At 39.3% G+C, this 21,956-nt stretch overlaps 1 long non-coding RNA gene across 1 annotated transcript; it reads left to right on the plus strand.

The window, feature by feature from the left end:
* The first annotated feature begins 2,526 nt into the window (after nt 1–2,526).
* Nucleotides 2,527–21,937, plus strand: LOC129200283 (uncharacterized). Its single transcript, XR_008574849.1, has 4 exons — nt 2,527–2,623; nt 10,235–10,311; nt 17,116–17,302; nt 18,130–21,937. It is a non-coding gene; the product is annotated as an uncharacterized LOC129200283 (long non-coding RNA).
* The last annotated feature ends 19 nt before the right edge of the window (nt 21,938–21,956 follow it).

Here is a 21,956-nt window from a genome sequence, read left to right on the forward strand (position 1 = left end):
TAATAAGATAAAAAAAATCTATTCTTACCCAAGCAAATGATGGTGAGGTATTAATTTAGCAGAAATTAATTCATCAGTTCTCATTCTCTTGGCTGAGAAATTGAATGATCAGATATGCTTAATGACCTGTTTGGGATAGAATGTGCTGAAGGACAAAGGAAAAAACTTTTAGATAACAATTCCAGAAGTATCTGATTCTATAACTGTATGAATCTTCCATCTTCCAGAAGTAATCTGGAATTGTTATGGAAGATTCATACAGTTATAGAATCACAGAAATATTGGTTAGAAAGGACCACAGGAGGTCTGTACTCCAGCATCCCTCTGGAGCAGGACTACTCCCAAAGCAATCAGATCAGCCATGGTTTTATCTACTCAAGTCTTGAAAACCTGTAAGACAGGGGATTTCATCACCTTTCTGGTTAATTGTTCCAGTGATGTATTACCTTCCTGGTGAAAACTTTGTTTTGACTACCCAGTCTGAACCTCCTAAATGACAATTTGTGCCTATTTTCCTGAGATTGACTAGCAAAAAAGTTTGTCTCCATCAACTTTGTAACTCCCTTCAAGTAGCTGTAAGTTGCATTTGGATTCCTTTCAGCCTCTTCTTTGCATTTGTCACTGCATTTGTCACCAATTCTTTGCTGTTTTGAGGATAGGACAACTGGATTATCACCCAGCTTGTTCCCTCTAGCATTTTTCTTGTGAAATTGCCATGAGTGTCATCAGGAAAATGCTGGTGCTCTCGCAGTAGACGGCTGTATGGGTGGAATCATCTATAAAGAGGAGAGCTTGGGACTGGGAGACGCCTGCTAGTTATTTGTAGAAAGCTTCATGCTCTCCCATTTGATCAAGTAATCTATCACAGACCCTGGGATCCTGTGTTCCTTCTTCCTCTTGATCTTGACTGAGTCTCACAACAGACACATCTTCACTTTCTCACTGGAGCTATCTCTTTACATGCCCACATCAATGCACATACTCCATCTAATTAGCCCAGAAAGGGTTAATCAAGGGCATAGTTACCTCTCCCGCTGGAATTAGCTTGCCAATCAGAAAAGAGATATGAAGAAACCTGTAGCCTAGGGCAAAATGGAGGCAGTGAGTGGGATGTTGTGTTATTTTCACAGCTTTGCTCAGCCTATGTCTCAGAAGTGCTGCTAAAGGCAATGTCAGGTATGCAGGGCAAGAGTGGTTAGATATGACTTGGATATGACTTCTGATTTTCTCCGATGGCTAGTGTATGCCATTCCCTACAGACAGCAAGGTGATAAAATAGTCAGCCTTGCTGTGGAACTTAAGCAGAGGCTGAGCTCCTAGTCATACCTTTCTGTAAAAATTAGTGCTTTGGTAGCTGTAGAGTCCCTTTAATTTTTAAATTCCCTTTTCATCCATACTGTTCATAAACAGTGGGAAGGATGAGAAGGGAAGGAAAACTCATAATGAAATTACATTGAAGTGTAAGTCAGGGGATATCAGAGGGGAGATTGAGCTTCATCTTGTTCATTATGTTTAACACAGTGAATTTCTGAGGAACACCAAGTTTCACAGTTTGGTGAGAAAAATGTGATATATGAACTGCTCATAGAAATATATTGCACTTCAGGTTGATACTGTTTCTAAAACTTCAGGATGATGCAAGGTACTTTATTCTTCCCTATTGAATAATCTCATAGAACTTAATGATGCACGTCATGGGCTCCATAGCACTGCAGGTGATGTAATACCAATAGTGGGATTGCTCCTTTAGAAATGGACTAATGATAATCTGAGTGGAAGTGATTATACAGTGAAATAGTTTATTATTCCAAAGTAAGGAAGTTATAAAGAAAACTTATGTCTGAAAAAACTACTTGAGAAATCAGCCTTCAGGAAACAGGAGAAGCTGATACGTAAAGGTCTTTGGGAAGGCAAACTGACAGAGAAGGGAGTGAAGAAGGGCTGTCATCTAAGGAAAGTGGCTGTCATAACAGTATAATAATAAACTATTTCCACAGAAAGTAAAGATAAGGAACAGCAAAGGATGTAACAAAGTTCTAGAAATTCATTACAAGAGGAAGTAAAAGGAATGCCCATTTACAAAAGGCAGGAGCGCAAACTGCAGTTGATACTGAAAAAGTGTGAATGATTTCTCTGTTTCCCTTTCCAGGCATTGTGTGTAGTTTAAAAGTTTATGATACAGGTATTTTTAAAAGGAGACAGAACAATAATCCTGAATACAGAAGTAACAGGTTGAAGGATGCCTAGATAAAATAAATGTGGTGAAATTGCATGGGCCTAATGAAAATTAGTGCAGCATATTTAAGTCAATAATAAAACTAGTCACTAAGAGTGAATAATTATCTTTGAAAATCTGGATGATTTAAAAAGGGAAATGCCAGGCATTTATAAGCGTGGATTCCAAGAGAGATGCTGAAAAAAAATTATTACTTAGTAACATCAAGGACAATAATAAATTGATAAACAACATGAATTTGTAAAAAAAACCCATCATAGTAAATGTACTGTTTTCTGTTTTTTAAAAGGGAAATTGCCTAATGGAGCTGCAGATATGATGTATCTTGAGCTTAGTACAACTTCGGTATTGTCACGTCAATTCTCAGAATTAAGCTGGAGAAATCAGGTCTGTATAATGTTTTCCCCACAAGTCTTATTGCACAACTGCCTCAGTAAGAACTTATTACGGATTCACTGTCAAACTGAGAGAGTATTTCAGGGAGTCAGTCTCCATTTTTAAACAATATTTTACTGTAATTATTCAAGTTTTGGAATAGAAACTAAACTCAAGCTAGGCTTTTTTTGATAGTGACTAGGGAATGAATGCCACTGATGACTGGTATATTTGTGCTGTTTTACAAAGAATATGTTGCTAGAGAATGCATCCTCTGGGATACCTCCAAATTCCAAAGAGTACTTTATTGCTAAAACAGTCCTTGATGTCAAACCTTTTACAAGGTACTGAAGGACCTGAGGTAAAGCAAAGACTTGTGATGGTGCCTGACTTGCTCATCCCTGAAGAAAACAGAGCAGTTTGATTCTGAGCCAGGTAAATATCAGCACTCCTCTGAATGATCTGCGTTAAGGCCTTATGCACCAGGGCTTTAAAGATATCAGGAGACCTGTTTGCAGCTAAAGAGCTGTGCAGAATAAGACTGGATTTGCCATCCTGCAATTCACTGTCTTGTGCCCACATCATGCTCTCAAAGGTTCATGCTACTTGGATTTTTGAAATTCAAAATGGGATGAAAAGAGCTTGAATCTACACATCACTGGTGAATTTCTCCTAAAGAATTTTTCTACTAATTAATTCAAGACTAGGCAAATCTAAAGTAATACAGCATGCGATAGCAATGCAATACAGAGATTGTTGATTAACAGATAGAAGGAATTCCAGCTTTACAACAATGTCCTCTGCCTTCCACTAGTTCACTTCCAAAGTTCCCCAGAGCATGTAATGGCTTTTGTATTATACTCAGCTAGAAATTCCATACCTCTGACAGTGCCAAATTCACTATAAATTGAATTAAACATGTCCTTTATCGTAATTTATTGCTCCCAGTCTGTGAATTGCTGCAACAGTTTCAAACATCTGGACTTGTCATATCATATTATGTCAAAACAATAACCATAAGCTGAGAAACTGGTCTGTTTAATAGAATGGTATCCGCGCGGGGCCACAAAATCACAACCGCAAACGTGCATACTTCCCTACTTAGTGCCTTATGCTAGAGCAATTTACACTGTGCCATTTTGTGCCTTCATCTTAGATCTTGAGTGGAGATTGATTTAACAGAAAGGAGTGCTTTGTTTGTGGCTGAATGTTTTTTAAACATAAGGCTGGACAATTCTTGATCAGGGCAGGAAAAGTTAGAAGTCCTCTACTTAGGTTTCATTCACTGCTGTGTGGAATATAAGCCTTTTAGTAGCCATTCAGAGATGAACGTCGATCTCTAGTGCAATTCATGTTTCATGGTCTTATATCTATTTCTTGACAAATGGTGTGTGAAAAACATCCCTTTACTGAATTATCTCTATGGTGGGGTTTTTTCGTTTTTATGAACTATGATAAATAACTAAATTACTCACCAACATTCTTCTTACAAATTATTATTGTTATTGTTATGATAACAACCTGCTGAAGATTCTTTTGGGCACATGGAAACCTTGTATAACCCCAAACTTGGAACATGCTTGGGTGAGTCTAATGCCAGATTGTCCACAGGCCACCTATAGCTGCTGCTGGCCTCCTTCCCTGCTGATGGCAGGTCTGGGGAGAGCTGAGAGTAAGTTCATCCCTTCAGAATAACTTCACTGCTGGGCAAAGGACATACAGGAGTCTGGGGAGGCCCTTAGCGCCAGGTGGGAGTGCATTTTGAAAGGTAAGTTGGGAGCCGTGTAGGCCTTAGCTAGGGTTTTCAGAAATGGCGATCGTATGTGCTGACACAGATGTATGCAGGTAGTTTCCTTCTCTGCCTGTGCTTGTGGCTGAACAGCCACGCATCATGTCGGGCTGTTGTAGGCCACGGCCACTTGCCTGTGCTGACAGGATATTTTGGGTCAAAAGTAGTGTAACGCTAATGGATCTACCCGGCTTCTGGGGTGAATCTGACTTGTGTTTGTCCAGGCTGACATGCAGGGTCCTAAACATGCTTGTTTACACCCAGGCATGTACAGGTTATGTCATACAAATTTTATTGACTGTAAGTCTTCAAAGGACTGACTGACTTACACATCTTTGAAAATCTCACTCCTTTTAGGCTATGAAGAATTTGATTTTGCATTTTCAGTCTGGAAGGCCAGAGTACAGTAAAGAGCACACAGCATCACACAACTGTGATATAGCCTCTGATCAGCTCTTCAGTTTAAAGGCATTGTGATTTACTTTTACTTTAGAATAAAGTAACTAGAAATGTTTCTGTAACTAACTGGAATGTTGCATACAAGTTTGCTTTTCAGAAGTTAGAAATGAAGAAAAAGTATATATGTACAAAAATGTATAGATACTCTTCTTTTTCAAATAATTATTAATGAAAGCCTCTTCTCAGGACTAAACTTCACTCAAGTTTACATTTCCTCTACCATAGAATATACAGTACAATTTGTTTAAAATCTTCTTTTCATGTTATGTGCCATTTTTATTACTAAATTCCATCAATGCATCTTTTAAAAAGTCAATTGTAAAATGCTGTTTAAATGCACGATTGAAATGAACTTCAGTTTGAAGCTCAAATTTGAAAGCATCAGTGTGCTGTAGGTTTCTGTAGTATCTACAAAAACATTATTTTGCCCTGCTGTACCTGAGATAGAGCAAAATAAGACCTACCGAGTTTTCAGGTCTCTTTGAGGGAGACAGAACCTTATGGTGTTTCTCCTTACATGATTACTGAAGCATGTATATTTGCAATATATGGAATCTGTCTTTTTAGATAGCATACTTTACTCAAACATATCTTTTTCCTTTTGATAGTGCTTATGATTTCCTCAAATTTCAGCATTCCTCAAAGGAAGCAGATGAATTAATTTAAATAATTTTATTTTCTAAAATTAGTGATGAAAAACCTTTTGGGGAATGAGAATTAATGGTACAGTCAAGTTATTCTTAGTTGTTTTCCATGTTCAGATCAGATAAAATCTCAACCAAAATTGTTTGAAATTATGAGAAATCTTCACCTCAGTTCTTTCCTGAAACTTACCCAGCCCTGATTTAAGCTCACAGGCAAGCTCCCTATGGCAGATGTCCTCTTCTGTTTTTACGGGTTGTGGAACTGGGTTGCACATTTCCTGAGACTCCCTTAAAAACTACCTAAAAAATTCTGCATCCTGGCAGAGGGAATGATTGTGCTCTGTGTTTCTAAACCTGCAAACCGTATTCACTTCATACTACAGCCTACTAGTGCTGATACAGAAAAAAGTTTCTTCATACCTAGCTAATGATGAACCTTACAGAAGTTTTTCCATTAAAGGCCATTTCCTCACCTGAGCTTCAAGTGCAAAAACAGAGACATGAAATAATACGGGTTGTCAGCCAAACTCTCAAACAAAAAGCCACACTTAGGGATTTTATTTCATGTGTACAATTCAGCGCAGTCTTACAGTGACATGAAATAAGATTAAGACTGTTTTGAGCTCTGTGGCCAGGTTTTGTTGAAAGACTGAATCTCTTCAGCCTGAATTGTGTGCTGAGAACAAAGCGTAATCTGCCATTGTGTTTCTCAGCGTTGCAAGGTCGAGTGATTCAGTCTTCCCCTGCTCCTGTGATGAATGACCAGATTAAGACATTTCCTGAAATGTGGACCAGGGCTGGACACCAGGGCCAAATGAAAGAAGTACGAGGGTGCCTTTAAGATAAGATCATTCGTGTTGGAAACGCCTGTTCTGTTGTAAGAGAGCACTGCACTTTTTGCTGGAAGAGTCCACCCATCTTGTGTTTACTGCAGTGGACACTTGTCTTGAATTACGAGAGGGAGTGCTGTATTTTATTTTTTTTTAATTAAGACATATAAGTCTCTCAAGTGAGACCCCCAAACTCTATTTTGTAGCAGAATTTAAACTGATGTATCAATGACTCTCTGGTGTGTCTAGATGAAGAGTACTCAGATGTGCTAGAAACCACAGCTTGTTCCTGCCCACAGCAATGGTTCTTAGATTAGAAAGGATTCTACTGTGGTTTTGCCTTTTTATTTTATTTTGTACATCAGCACCTCTTGTCTGTTGAATACTACAAAGCAAGTTCACCAGTGAGGCCCGATTATTAAATTTCTGAGAACACCAATGAGATAATTTGTATATTCTTTGTGTCTCTACAAGGAAGCACAGAAGTGTAACAAGCAACAAATTTATTTTACCAAATGAGTCTCTCTGCTCTGCAACAAAAGTCTCTGTTCTTCTGTGGCCAAAAAAAGTTTAATTCTGAAGATTTTCCTTTAATAAATTAATCCAGCTCTGGGCTGGATTTACTCAAATACTACACTAATGCAGGATGAAGAGCTGATGATAGACTACTGGCAAACACCATGGTCATAAACAAAATTTTTTCTTATGCATGTGTAGCTGCAAGTCTGCCTACCATCATTTCTATGAGTTCTGGGGAGGCAGGGAGGCTTTGGCAGGTGTTTGTTCATGCCTTGACAGTGGTCAAACTTCTAACAGAAAGACTTGTGATTATAATTTTAGAGGGTAGCTGCTAGACACTGTACTGTGGTCCAACTGACTCCTAAATTTTTGCTGTTTTGTCAGGAAATAGTTTTACACAGCATGCTTAGAAACCTGCTGTACTGTGTCACATGCAGAGGATATCTTCTAAACTTGTGTCAAGAGCTTGGCTTTATCTTAGTAGCAAAAATGAGATTTACTTATTTGTTTCATGACTTTTGAAACAGATACTACTTTGACAGCTGCTGCTGCTGTGACACAGTGAAATAACTTAAAAATAATACAGCAATAACATCAATACACATCACAGAGCTCTGATGCAGATGCTTTGGGATGAAATACACAACCTCCCAAATAGCTGCAAATGAAAACAAAACATTATGTCCCGATTTATGTTGCATTCTGAACGTCAATAAAGCTGAGATCTGGCAAAGAGCGCACGAGAGCAAATTCCGTAAGAGACGTCTGCTGCTGCTAAGTGGTGTTGCCAGTGCTGCAGAACTCAACAACAGAATTTGACATTAAAAAGCATCCTTACTGGTGTTTAACTGTTTAATTAGCCACTGATAGGCAACACGAAAACACAAGAATGTATTTAGGTTTATGTTTCTGAAAAATATCTGGTCAGATGGTCAATCTAGCAGGAAATATTTACAGCTTTCAAAGTTATGTCACACCCAGAGCATGTGAGTGGACTGTGGAAGACTCATCTCTCTGGGACCTCCAGCTGCAAAAAACCCCTCAGACCTCAGCCTGGATGTGTCTCATGGAGTCACCTGAGGATAGACCATTAGGTCCAATTTGTGTCACTCAAGTTTAACACCCGTATGTGTGCAGCAATGTTAGGAATGAAGAGAAGGGATGGTTCAGCTCTTATTCCTAGTCCCTGTCTTTACATGGTAAAATGCACTCTTTGATGGCCACAGTTCTTGGTGGCCTCAGCAGAAAGACAAAAGATAGATTTCAGTTCTGAACTTTTAATTACTTTATCAAATTCCTTTTAGAAGCGAGGCCTGAGTAACCCAATGGAAACATGTTGGAAAGAGAAGCTGGAGGAAGTTAATGTTGTTCCTGCATGTGGTACTTGGTCTGTGACTGGATAACAAATCTAATTCTTGTACATTGTTGGTGTCAGGTTGGCTATAGCTTTGATGTGTTTGGGTAGGCTTCATGTGCCACACTGGGAGGAGCTAATACGTGGGGAGGTCAGAGGTTTCTTATTTCTCCTACCAATAGTAAATCTTATGTCATTGTCATATGGTGGCAAGGGGTGGGGAGGAAGCAACTAAAATATCAAATTTTTGCAGTTCTCTGATCCACAGCAGCATCTCTGCCTGCACCCTTACATTTTCCTAGAAAATTGATTAAAAATTCCAGAAAATAATTTAATGCTTCATTTCCTAGTTTGCAATATGTTTAACTGTAAAAAGGATAATGAGAAGTGAAGATCTGCAGACATGGGAACAGGCTCTTTCCAGCACTGAAACTGAACTGTGGGTATTCTCTTGGCAAGCTGCTTTGTCTTGCGTTTTAGTTAAATTTGGAATAATCTATACTTTTGGGGTCTAATTTTATAAATGCCTTCTATACATGCCTTCATGATAGGGTTATAGTGTTGGTGGACAAGGGAAGGGTGACTGCCATCATCTACCTGGAATTGTGCAAGGCATTTGACACTGTCCTGCACGACATCCTTGTCTCTAAATTGGAGAGACATGGATTCGATGGATGGACCACTTGGTGGATAAGGAATTGGCTGGATGGTTGTGCTCAAAGAGTTCTGGTCAACAGCTCAATGTCCAAGTGGAGAACAATGACGAGTGGTGTTCCTCAGGGGTTGGTACTGGGACCAGCACTGTTCACCATCTTTGTCAGCGACATGGACAGTGGGATCGAGCGCACCCTCAGCAAGTTTGCCGACGACACCAAGCTGTGTGGTGTGGTCGACACACTGGAGAGAAGGGATGCCATCCAGAGAGACCTTGACAGGACGGAGAGATGGGCCTGTGCGAACCGCATGAAGTTCAACAAGGCCGAGTGCAAGGTCTTGCACGTGGGTCGGCGCAATCCCAAGCACAGCTATAGGCTGGGCAAGGAATGGATTGAGAGCAGCCCTGAGGAGAAGGGCTTGGGGATGTTGGTTGATGAGAAGCTCAACATGAGCCAGCAGTGTGCGCTTGCAGCCCAGAAAGCCAACCATGTCCTGGGCTGTGTCAAAAGAGGTGTGACCAGCAGGTCGAGGGAGGTGATCCTGCCCCTCTACTCCGCTCTTGTGAGACCCCACCTGGAGTACTGCATCCAGCTCTGGGGGCCCCAGTACAGGAGAGACATGGAGCTGTTGGAGCGAGTCCAGAGGAGGGCCACGAAGCTGATCAGAGGGCTGGAGCACCTCTCCTATGAGGACAGGCTGAGAGAGCTGGGGTTGTTCAGCCTGGAGAAAAGGCGGCTCCGGGGAGATCTAATTGCAGCTTACCAGTACCTGAAGGGGCCTACAGGAAAGACGGTGAGGGACTGTTTATGAGGGAGTGTAGTGACAGGACAAGGGGTAATGGGTTTAAGCTGAAGGAGGGTTGATTTAGATTAGAGGTTAGAAAGAAATTCTTCACTGTGAGGGTGGTGAGGCACTGGAACAGGTTGCCCAGAGAGGTTGTGGGGGCCCCATCCCTGGAAGTGTTTAAGACCAGGTTGGATGGGGCTTTGGGCAATGTGGTCTAGTGGAGGGTGTCCCTGCCCGCAGCAGGGGGGTTGGAACTAGATGATCTTTGAGGTCCCTTCCAACCCAAACCATTCTATGATTCTATGATTCTAAATACTTAAGCAGAGAAGTAAATGTCCATGTGTAGCATCAGAAATGTTAAATATATCTAAAGAAAGGGATTTTAAAGTGGTAAATATTTGTTAACAATACTTTGAATAAATAAGGTTCTAATTAAAACTTCAAAGGAAATGTGGCAATTGGTGGTACATATTTAAAAACAACTATCTCTAATAAAAGTTGGAGAGTGTAAATTACTCCAAGAATCAGTGACTGGAAAATAGAAAGTGAGGCTAAGATTGCTTGACAATATTTCTCTAATTTCAGTGATGACGGGACTGCTGACAGTTTATTTTAACCTCATCTAAGAGATTGCCTGTCTGTCTACCTGACAGGAAAGCAAGGTAAGTAAGAGTTATGCTGTAATAGCAGTGTACAGAGAATATTCCCAGCTGACTTGTTTTTTCTTACTATAATTGTAATTGCTCTTTTAAAGTAATGGCTGCAATTGATTTTTTTTCCTCAGATTTGAAGGACTTAAAATATTGCAATGCAAAAGAATGCAATTAATAAAAGGTAATCCTTTGAAAGAAAAAATCCGGAGTGCATGTGAGGAAGCGTGTAACACAAACATTCTGTAGGAGGAAGCCTTTTAATTGCAGGCGTTGTTATAGATAACGCTTTAACACAGAGTTTGCAATCAGCTAAAACATCCCTCACCACAACAAATCCAGAATGCACGTGCACAGGCAGATGTAACCTGACCCTGTGTGAGGAACTAGGGGCCAGCAAGTGGGCTTATGCTCTCCGAGTCCTTAACATTACACCTTTCTTACATCTGTATTGCTGGCTATTTGCTTCTGATCAGCTAAGCTTCAGAAGAGCAGAGTTCACGATATTTACTGGTAAACTGGGCTGTAGTAGCCTTTGGTATGCCCAAGAATTTTTGCCTCAATGATGCAAGTGAGAACTTGGGTGCAGGAGACCCCTCTAACAAGTTCAGGCTGCGTCCGGATGTGAGAACACACTTGCCCGTTGGGCAAGTTGGTATCTGAGAATGGGCTCAGACTCCCACTCCATTAGTAATTTAGACCAGGAGTTTTCAGCCTGTGGCTCATGAACTATTTTTGATTTACAGCCCATAGAAGTCAATTAAAAAAAAAGAAGCCTACTGCTGCCAGGCTTATATTTGTTCCACAGAGGTCTGGTTGGCCCTGGAAGATTTGCAGGGGTATAAAAATTAAAGAAAAGAAGAATAGAAAAAGAAGCACCTGAGTTGCAAGCCCTACTTTTCAATGGAGACTGCAATTTAAACAGTGCAGTCAGTCACAGGAAGACATTTGAACTAAATGCAGGGAGTTGTGAGAATGACGGTTTCAGTAACTGGGAGGAGAAATTCTTTAGGTGAATCATGTTAAATTCAATGGGAGCAAGTTCAGGCCCAAAAGTAGTGAAGATTAAAGAAACTATGTGTATTCTAATACGTGTTCTGTGGAATAATATATAGTTATCTATTAATCAGAGAAATATGAAGATTTTTGGAAAGGATAATTTTGATTTAACAGAAGCCTTAAATACCCCTAAACTAATCAACTAGAAGGAAAGACCTAGTTGTTTTTCTTGTGAATGACCAATGATAAATATGCAATGCAGCCTGGTTTTGCATGGACCACAGCAGTTTTTCTTTCAGATGAAAACAGATTGTTGCTTTATTATGGTGCATATTTTTGGTAGTAATATTGGGAGATTTAGGAGGAATCATTATGAATATAATTAAAACAATCCTAGTATCCCTGATGTGCACTTTTGCCAGTTGTGACGTGTGTTTCATTCTCTGATGCATCTGCCTCTGAATACAAGAGGTTAAATTAGACCCCACAGGATTAATTACAGGTGTATTTGCCAAAGTGGAAAATAGAGCTTTCTAAACTGTTTTGAAGTGCATTATGTCATGTAAACCTTTATATGGTGCATAATAAATGGTGCATATTCCAGGTGAGTCAATCAGCATGTTTTTCCAGAGATAATGAGTGGTAAGGGGAAAATTAGGGTAGAGACATTGTAATAGTCTTTATAAAGGATGTATTTTAATGATAAACCTCCTCAAAATCTGAAGAGCTTTTGCATTATTCATAAAGTGTTTTTAATTTTTTAGAGTTAGCCTCTTTTTTTTCAGGAGTGGCAAATATGCTTACAGATAAAATCAAATCAATCACAATTCTCTACAGTCTGTATTCAAAAACTCCAAAAGAAACTTGTGAAGACTTCCTTTTGTATGCCACTGAATCACTAATTTCATATGAATCTTTTGTACAAGCTTTAAAGGCTTAATCACTTTGCAGTTGTGATTTATATTTGAATAATGTTTCTCTATATTGAAGGAAAAAGGACTAAAATCTGTGGCCCAAATCCTACTATTGAAAAGGCAATGGTGTATTGTTATATTTGCAGATTTGAAGGATATTTCTTTTTTCACTTGTAGGATTAAATCCCGTTATATAATTTCTAATTAGTGAAGAGTTCAACATGTTGTCAGTATAAAATTCAATCTAAAAAGGGTTCTAGAAAAGAAAAAAGAATACGGAGAAGTTGCTGATTAATTACAGGAGGAAATGAAAATGATTTGTCTAGTTCAAAATGCCATAACTGTGCAATTTCCATGGACACGGATTACTATGAAATGTAAATCAGTAAAGCATACATAAATAAAAAGCAATTTTAGATAAAGTACTGCAGGAGATTAGTACTCCAGCACTGGTGCTGTGTCCAGTTCTGGGCTCCACCCCCAGTTCAAGAAAGACAAGGAACTTACTGGAGAGAATCCAATGAAGGGCCACGAAGATGATTAGGGGACTGGAGTGTCTCTTCTATGAGGAGAGGCTGAGAGGCTGGAGAAGAGAAAGCTATTTATATACATGTCAATGTATATAAATACCTGAAGGGAGGCTGCAAAGGCAGAGGAGCCAGGCTCTCTTCAGTGGTGCCCAGTGACAGGAACAGAGGCAGTGGGCACAACCTAAACCACAGGAGGTTCCCTCTGAACACCAGGAAACACCTTTTCACTGTGAGGGTGACTGAGCACTGGCACAGGGCGCCCAGGGAGGTTGTCAAGTCTCCCTCCTTGGCGACAGTCAAAAGCCAGTGCTGGACAAATGGCTCTAGGTGGCCTTGCTTGAGGAGGGGGCTTGGACCAGGTCACCTACAAAGGTCCCGTCTAACCTCAACCATTCTGCGATTCTGTGAAAAAAAAATTACTCTATTTCTCAGTTTTTCTCATGTAGCTTGAGCGAGCTGAGTTGTTTGTTTGTTTGTTTGTTTGTGGGGGTTTTTTTGTTTGTTTGTTTTCTAGATGAGTGGATACGGTTCTTGCCTTTCTAATTCCTATTATGCAACCTGCCCATGGATGTGTAATTTTCCAAGGCTTCTAGCACAATCCCTGGGAATTCTGTTAAACAGCAGACCCAAAAAAACAGACCCTCAGTAGCTATTGCAAATTTGTGTAACAAGCTCTTTGCCAGATTGGGGGAAGCAAAACCTACAAGTCCTACTTCCCAGGGCTGGTTTGCTGTTAGACTACAATGCACACAGTGGAGAAAGCTTTTTCATGCACAGATTCTACAGCCAAGTTAAATAAGGCATTTGTAGTTGACAGCAGGCCATAGGTCACTTGGCCGGTGGGGTTTTTTTAAATTTGAATAAACTGGAAATGACTGTTGGAAAATCACTGTAAGCATGAAATAAAAGCTACTTATGATAGCAGTGATACCTCAGTAATATTATAAATAAATAAGAAAGTTCCATCAAAATACAAAATAGCTTGCTTTTCATCAGTGACATGTATCAGCCAGCAATTAGATCACTAATTAGATCTACTTTAGTAGAATCAAAGTAAAATCTATTTAAACCTGTTACCTGTTGTTTGAACCTTGTAAGGTTCCAGAACAGCTTTCTATTTATTTTTAAAATTAAACTGCTCAGAGTATAAAATAAAAAAGGTTTTAAATTATTAATACTTTTAAAATGTACAGACTTGGTCTCCTCTTCCAAAAATCAATGGTCCCATTTGTTTTAGGTATGATCAGATTATGCCCGATCAGTTAAAATCTTTAATAGTAGAAAACCTGCACAGATAAAATGCGGCAACATAAACCACAGACTATGGTCATGTCAATGCTTGCTTAGCGTGTTACTTGAGAGGAATTATTTTTCTTGTTTACTCTTACCTGCTTTTATCTTATTTGTCCAGTTACCATCTTAAGTGGTCACCAAGGAAAGAATATAGTAAGAGATGCTTTTTCCATCATACCTCGTATTATAAACTTATGCTGTCTACTCTCCGAAAGCCATGATTTCGCTATCTGGGAAGACAAAATCTTTATAAAGGGATGTGCAGACCATGTTTTCTTCTATTTTACCTCCTTAAAGTTATCTCAAGTCTCATCTTGGGGAAAACAAAAAGTTTCAAGAAAAATTTTATACAAGAACTACCTGGACAAAAGAGACAGAAGACTGTAGAAGTACAAACAAAAATTAAAACTAGTCACCCCTTTTCACAACCGTAGTTTAAAATCTTAAGGGCTTTTTGGTAGATTAATCATTGTTGAGCAAAAGAAAAAGTACGGAATTGAACAAACTTTAGGCTGTTTAGGTCTAATTCCTGACTCCCCTGCAAGCACCTAAGAGATGCTGGCTCAAATTCAGGTGAAATGCTCTTGGGAATGCCTTTCGGCAGCGGAGTAATGCATGGCTAAAGGAGAGGCACGTCTGATGAATAAACGTGCAGCTCTGCCATTGGCTTCCACTTTGATTTTGTCAGATTCAATTTATTACTTTTTTGTCGTCATGTCTATATGAAATTGAACATCGCTTGTCTCTCTTATTTAATTTCCTCTTTTTTTTTTTAATTCTTTATTTAATTTTTGTGTAGACTGCAAGGTCAGACATTAAGATAATGACTAGAAACAGCATAGGTCTGTGCATATGTCAGATCTATCAGTTCCTATAAAATATATTGTATTACACTATTGTTACCCTTATGATAACAGTATCTATAAAAATTAGGAATGGAAGGCTATGGTTTTAAATGATTTGTTACTTGCAAAGTCTGAAAAATGAGCATTTTTTTATAGAGTTTAAAGAATCACGTTATTAAACATTACATATTTTCCACCATGTCACAGCACAGTGCACAGTGCTACTGGGCTATTAAACAGTTTTATTAGCAGACTGCAGGACATGTTCTAAGAGCTTTATCATGCTAACAAATATTTAGAAAATAATGACTGTTACATGAGTAGATTCCCATAGGTTACATCAGCATAATGCTGTTACTACACTTAGGAATTTCCAAATGCTTCCTTTTTTCCCTATTGTCCTTGGTTGTGTGCACTGATTTTTCTTCTCTGAGGGGGAAAAATACAATTTGTAAATTCTTTCTATCATTCTCATGTTTGTATTAGTGTTGTACCTAGTGTAAATGGAGAGAAAGCCTGCACTGAAGAGGTCGCTTTTTTTTTTATACTACCGAACCAAGTTTTTATTCAACTTCTTGTTGTGCTAAACACTGAAACAGACATAGAACATCACTTATTTTTCTCTTCAAGCTGATACATAGAAACATTTTTTGTTCCTGCACATCTAGAACACAACAGCATTTTTCTGACCTATTCTTGCTAAATGGAACTGAAATCAGATAGGTCAATAATTTGTCATTTTTCTTTTTGTGTAATCCCCCAGTTTCATGGCTAGGGGTGCTGTAGCCATGAAACTTTTCTCATATTCTGATAATTGTCTCTTGAATTTGGGAGGGCATGAAATCGCGCCTAACAAAACTTGCACAGCCGCAGCATCTTACAGGATGCACAGTGTTATAAATAGATAAACCTACGTATGTAGTGGTATAAGTACAAATGGTGCCATGGTATAAATACCACCAGGATTAGTCAGTAGCAACGTACAGAGTCCCACAGGATTTTACGTCATACAGGACATTTAGAAGTGTGTGTCAGGAAGCAGTGAACAAGGATACCTCCCAGCGGCTGGTGGATACCACCCGTCTTTTGGCTGTTTTAATAACAATTATGATTATCATTGATGATTGATAGTTCTCTAAATTCTGTATTAGTTCGGGTAGTGCATGTTATTCTCACTCACACAAAAATGCAATATTCAGCACTGTTCTCAGCTTGCTTTATAAACTTAATTGTTGACAAAGGTGTCGTTTTAGAGTTGATCGAGTTTTCTACAGAAAAGGATATGGAGTTTTTTCTTTGGGTAGATTCAGGAATTTTTGTTCTCACAAAATGCATTCAATCCCCATTTTCAAAACCCAAACCAAGTTCTTTAAGTCTGGGAGATACTTCCTTGACATTTGTCAGGGGAAGGAACTAATAACCCCTTGAGATCAGTTCTGACCTACTTTTTCATGATTCTTTGGTTGGTGTGTTGTTACTCTTTCAGTTGAATCAGAAGCTCAGCTTTTGAAGCTCCTTTGGATCCACTCCACTTAGAGAATCCCAGTCAGGATACCAGATTGAGGCCAGGTTGGAAAATCCTGTTGAGACAAGAGGTTGATGTTTTAGTGGTCTCGCCTTGTGTATGTTTCACATACTTTCCATATAATCCCATATTTTGGTAAATTCTCTCTCAGATGAAATATTTACTATATGACTCAGAAAAAAATGTTTGAGAATAGTTTCATCCTGTAACAGTAGCTCACATTGGGACAAGTCTCTTAAATATCTTGCATTCTGGGGCCTTAAATTTCTTTCTGGTTATTACTTTCCTCCTGTAATTATTAATACATAATTTATCTGTCAGAAATTTCAGGGAACTGGATTCTTTGTGTTTCTTTGAAAGGAGTAAGAAAAGTTATTTAAATTCTGTTAGTTCATTTTTATTTTTGCCTTTTTACTCTGGGGCGGTGGCTTGCAAATGTCTGAACACTGGTTATCCCTTGATCTCAGAGTGTCTATCACAAATCAGTTTTGCTTTTAACTAGAAATGCCTCTTCTGAGAGAAACAGGTAGCAGTTAATTGATGGTCTCAGTTACAGGTGAAGTGATTGAATACTGGCTTATGATAACTACCTCAGGTGAGAACAGAATCTGCTCTGCCTAAGAGTCACTTTCTTCTTGCGTGTGGTTCAGTACTGCAATATCCATGCTCTTAATATTAATTTAGATCCTCTCCATGTTGAATTTCATTAGGTCTACCTTGTGTACCCATCAGAAGAATATCCACAGTACCCTAACCTGATAGTTATGACCAGTCAGCCCCTGAAGCTGTACATTCCCTGCTGTTCTATGATACGTTGTAAGCACAGATCATGATGTTCTACAGAAATGGTGCTGCATTCTGGAAAGTGCATGAAAATGCACCACGATTACATATGAGGTAACACATCACTCCTGATTATTATTGTTTATTTTGATTAATTCCTCTTTCTCAACTGATAAAGTTTATGATGATATGTATTTCTGAATGTACAGCATATTCTACAAGGCGACTTATTTAAAGGGTGACTTGTTTCACTAGCTGTATTGATTGATTCATAAATTTCATATTAAGATATTATGAATGCCAGTAAACATCCTCATTCAACATCAAACACCTGTCACACCATGCATGTAAAATACTAAGCTGAATTTCTAAACTTAACATATAAGAGAACGTCAGCATACAAACATAATGAGATATTTAATGTTCCCATGTCACTTTACTGAAGTCTCATGATGAAACATCAGAAAGTTGTTACATGAGTAGCAGAACTAGTAATTTATTTGTGACATCTGAATTCCTTGATGTAAATGGAAAGTTCTTCAATAATACATTAATAAGATCTGTTTTCTCTATCTACTGGCCTACCTCTGCGAAGCTTGTAGAAATGCAATACCTTTACAATGTCTTTACCTCCTGTCAGTTTTGGTTGAAATCAGCTTAGAGAAGTTATTAAGACAGTGTGATGAAGTAAGCCTTGTTTCTTCAGGAAATTAGGCTAAAGTACTACTTTTTCTGGACCATTGTAATATAGTGTGTAAGCAGTATTGTATAAATGGTGTTTGCTTCTCCTTTAGCTAATATCAGTATTGGTATATTATAGTATTAAAAATACAAAGTTAAGACACATGAAATCAGATTATTGAAGTGTTTTTCCACACTGGAAGTGATTTTTTTGCTGAAGTGCATTAGAAATCATGTTACCTCTTGTCTTTGTTTTCCAGTTGCCAGTTTGCTACTAATTTACCTGAGCAGCAACATCTCTATTGTTTTGCTCTGTGAACGCAGATGTAGAAATCATGACAGTCTGCCTTCCAGAATTTCAAGAAAAAGTTAATAGTTGGCTAAACTTCTTCCTTGCAGCTTGTCTATTAGGAGTTTTGAGGGTTTCATTGAATAAGCAGCAGCGAGGCAAATTGCATTACAATGTCGTACATGCATTCTTTCATTTAGGGAAGAAAGGCTGAGGAAGGACTAAGACTTAAGAAAGGCTCGCATGTCCTGACATTTCCAGTAAATGCATCAGTTTTTACAGAAAACTGCTGGCATCTTACACTATACACTATATGGAAAGAAGAAAAATATACAAGTAACATTAGGAACCAACTTTTTCTACATAGTAAAATATGAATTAGAGTTAGTACAGGATAAACACTAAAATATGAATTTTTCACAGATCTCTAATTTAAAGTAAGTGTGAATTTGACATAAAATGATTTAGAAATTCTCTTCAAGGGAGTATCCATAAATCCAAATAGAAAGATTTGAACTTGAGAGAGTGGGATTCTTAGAACTGTCTACAATCATTATGATTTTAGAAAATTTCATAATAATGTCCTTTCCTCAGTGTATTTTCAGTAAAAGTTAGATGTCACAGAGGTAGACAATGTACTTGAAGACTTTTTAAGTTTAATACTGAAGAAAAAGTAATTTTGGACATTATTTTATATGAACAAGTTACCCATTCACCTCGACTTTAGACAAACCATGCCTAATAGCTAGAGTCCCAGCTGATGTAGTGTGCTGTAATCCTAACCTGTTTTCCTTCAGCTGAGACCTCAGCTCTGAAACTGTAGTGTTCAAGACAATTTCTGTTACCACCCCTATTTTATTAAATGCCTGGAGGTTTTAACGCTTTATTTGCAGACATTTAATACAGGTTGAATCTGAATGTTATTTTTTTAACGGAGAGTCATTGTTTTAAATGAGTCATACATTGAAACTATCTACCAGGAGTCCAAGTATTAATTAAAAAGAATATGCCAAAGTCAGTGGCAGAAAAATACCATAATGATGAACAATTATTGAAGGATAAGATCCTTTTCTGGCAGAAAATACATTCCTTGGATTTTCTTGTCAATGCCTAAGAGCTGCCATAGTTAGCTGTTGGCAATTTAATCTCAAATTGCAGGAGGCTTGCCAGACAGAATTTTTAAAACTTCAGGATTCAGAGACTTTGTACTGGATATGCATCTAAATTAAACCTATTGGAACCTTTTACCAAATCTTAACTGTAGAAAATTCAGGAAAAGGCAAGATCGTTTATTTACCCTACAATTTAGGATGGTAAAACTATTATTTTGAAATTAAAATCCTTTAATGAATATTTGTCACCATTTCCCCTACACACAGACCCCAAAATAGCTTTAGCATTCCTTGGCACCAAGCATCTCCCTTATTTTAGTAGATGATCATATTTTCATGTCAAAACAACTTGAGGAAGAAAGAACAGTACGTCCTATGAAGTGTGTCAAATGCAGTTCCAGTCAACAATTCAAATTGCAACAACCTTATATTATGCTTCTTAAAACAGGTGCTTCTTTGAGCAAGTTATTTCCCATTAGACTATGGAGGGGGACTTCTCAATTGTTTTCTACGTAGTTGTGAGCACCATCATTGAATTAATCTGCCATATCTGCCTGAAGGCTTCCTACCAATGCCTAGATCCTAATTCTGGAGTTGTATAAATAAGCCATCAAGTATTTGAATTACTATAGATATGCCTTGTTTCTGAAGGATCAAGTTCTTTTCCCATTTAATGGCAAATCTTGCCTTCATGGGATAAAAGCCATAGTGTCTCTATCAACAGTGGTAAAGGCCATTACAGGCTATTAGGTAGAAATAGATGAAGGGTGCAGTTCAAGACCAAACATTTCCTTTGACTACTTTATTTTGTAGTTGAATATTGTTCAATAGGCATCTGAGTGTATCCTATTCAGATCGTTTTACAATTTAGAGAGCACCCATTTTGCAAAAGATTGTAAATAATGGGATCCATCATTCAGATAATGATGTAACTTGTCACTTTACCTCATGGACACCAGCATTCCCACCTTTCCTTCTGAGGCTTTTGAAAACACTGTTTTGCTCTGAAAAAATTCCTGTTCTGAAGAGGACACAAAGTTTCATTGTTTTGTCCTATGAGATTAACTCAGTTTACAAACAGTGACCTCAGACTGCTAAGCTCTAGGACATTGTGGGAATTAGGTAGTTCTGATGAACTAATCATTAAAGGTAACTTTTACACCTTTCCTATATCATAACTGTCGATAAGGACTCCGTCAAAAAATTTTAGATGACAACATTCTTGATGATGGATTACCATTTAGATAACATACCTGTTGCTATCTTGACTTTGGAAGCTCAATAAAAGTGAAAGGTTCCTTCATATGACAGAGTGCAGGACGGATCTACTGCAGACAGGTAGTCTGACTTTAAGAAGAAGAGGCTTACTTTTCTGTAAGGACCTCATGGTCTTACCGGGCAGCAAAGTGCACTTGAGGAAACTGTGTGCCCTGACAGCAGCAATGGCCAACAGCATCCAGGGCTGTATTCACAGGAGGGGAAATAGGAGAGCAACGGAAGTGAATAACCCCTCTACTCAGTGCGCTTGTCAGACCATATCTAGATCCTGAATCCATTTCTGGACCCCCATCCCCCCCCCCCCCCCCCAATACAGGAAAGATGGATAAACTACAGCTAGTTCAGCAGAGAGCCACCAAGAGCTGAGGGAGCTAGGCTTGTTCAGCCTCGAGAAGGTACAGCTTTTGGGGGACCTAATAGCAGCCTGCCAGTACCTCCAAGGAAGTCATTAAGAAAATGGAGCCAGGCTGTTTGTTCACTGGTGCATGAGGGCAGGACAAGAAAGCAAGGACATTAAGTTGAAGCAAGAGAGGTTCAGACTGAATATAAGGAGAAATCATGAGAGCAGTCAAGCAGTGGAACAGCTTGCCCAGGGAGCTTGAGCTATCTCCAGCCTTGGAGGTTTTCGAGACGTTGAGTCAACAAAGCCCTGAGTAACCAGTTGCATTGGGTTTTCATGGCAAGGTTTTGGTAGCAGGGTGGCTACAGGGGTGGCTTCTGTTAGAAGCTGCTAGAAGCTTCCCCTGTGTCCCATAGAGCCAATGCCAGCTGGCTTCAAGACAGACCTGGCGGTGGTAAGGCTGAGCCCATCAGAGGTGGTAGTGCCTCTGGGATAACATAGTTAAGAAGGGGAAAAAAAACCTGCCCCAGAGCAGCAGCTGGAAGAGAGGAGTGAGAATATGTGAAAGGAACAACTCTGCAGACACCAAGATCAGTGAAGAAGAATGGGGAGGAGGTGCTCCAGGCGCCGGAGCAGAGATTCCCCTGCAGCCCATGGAGAAGACCATGGTGAGGCAGGCTGTCCCCCTGCAGCACGTGGAGGTTGATGGAGCAGATATCCACCTGCAGCCCATGGAGCACCCCAAGCTGGAGCAGGTGGAGACACCTGAAGGAGGCTGTGACCCCATGGGAAGCCCGTGCTGGAGCAGGTTTGCTGGCAGGACTTGTGACCTCGTGGGGGACCCATGCTGGAGCAGTCTGTTCCTGAAAGTCTGCACCCCGTGAGAGGGACTCCATGCTGGAGCAGTTTGTGAAGAACTGCAGCCCACAGGAAGGACTCGCGTTGGAGAAGTTGATGGAGGACTGTCTTCTGTGGGAGGGACCCCATGCTGGAGCAGGGGAAGAGTGTGAGGAGTCCTCCCCCTGAGGATGAAGAAGCGGCAGAGACAACGTGTGATGAACTGACCGT

This window comes from Grus americana, unplaced genomic scaffold, assembly GCF_028858705.1.
Source record: "Grus americana isolate bGruAme1 unplaced genomic scaffold, bGruAme1.mat H_3, whole genome shotgun sequence".
Classification (NCBI taxonomy): domain Eukaryota; kingdom Metazoa; phylum Chordata; class Aves; order Gruiformes; family Gruidae; genus Grus; species Grus americana.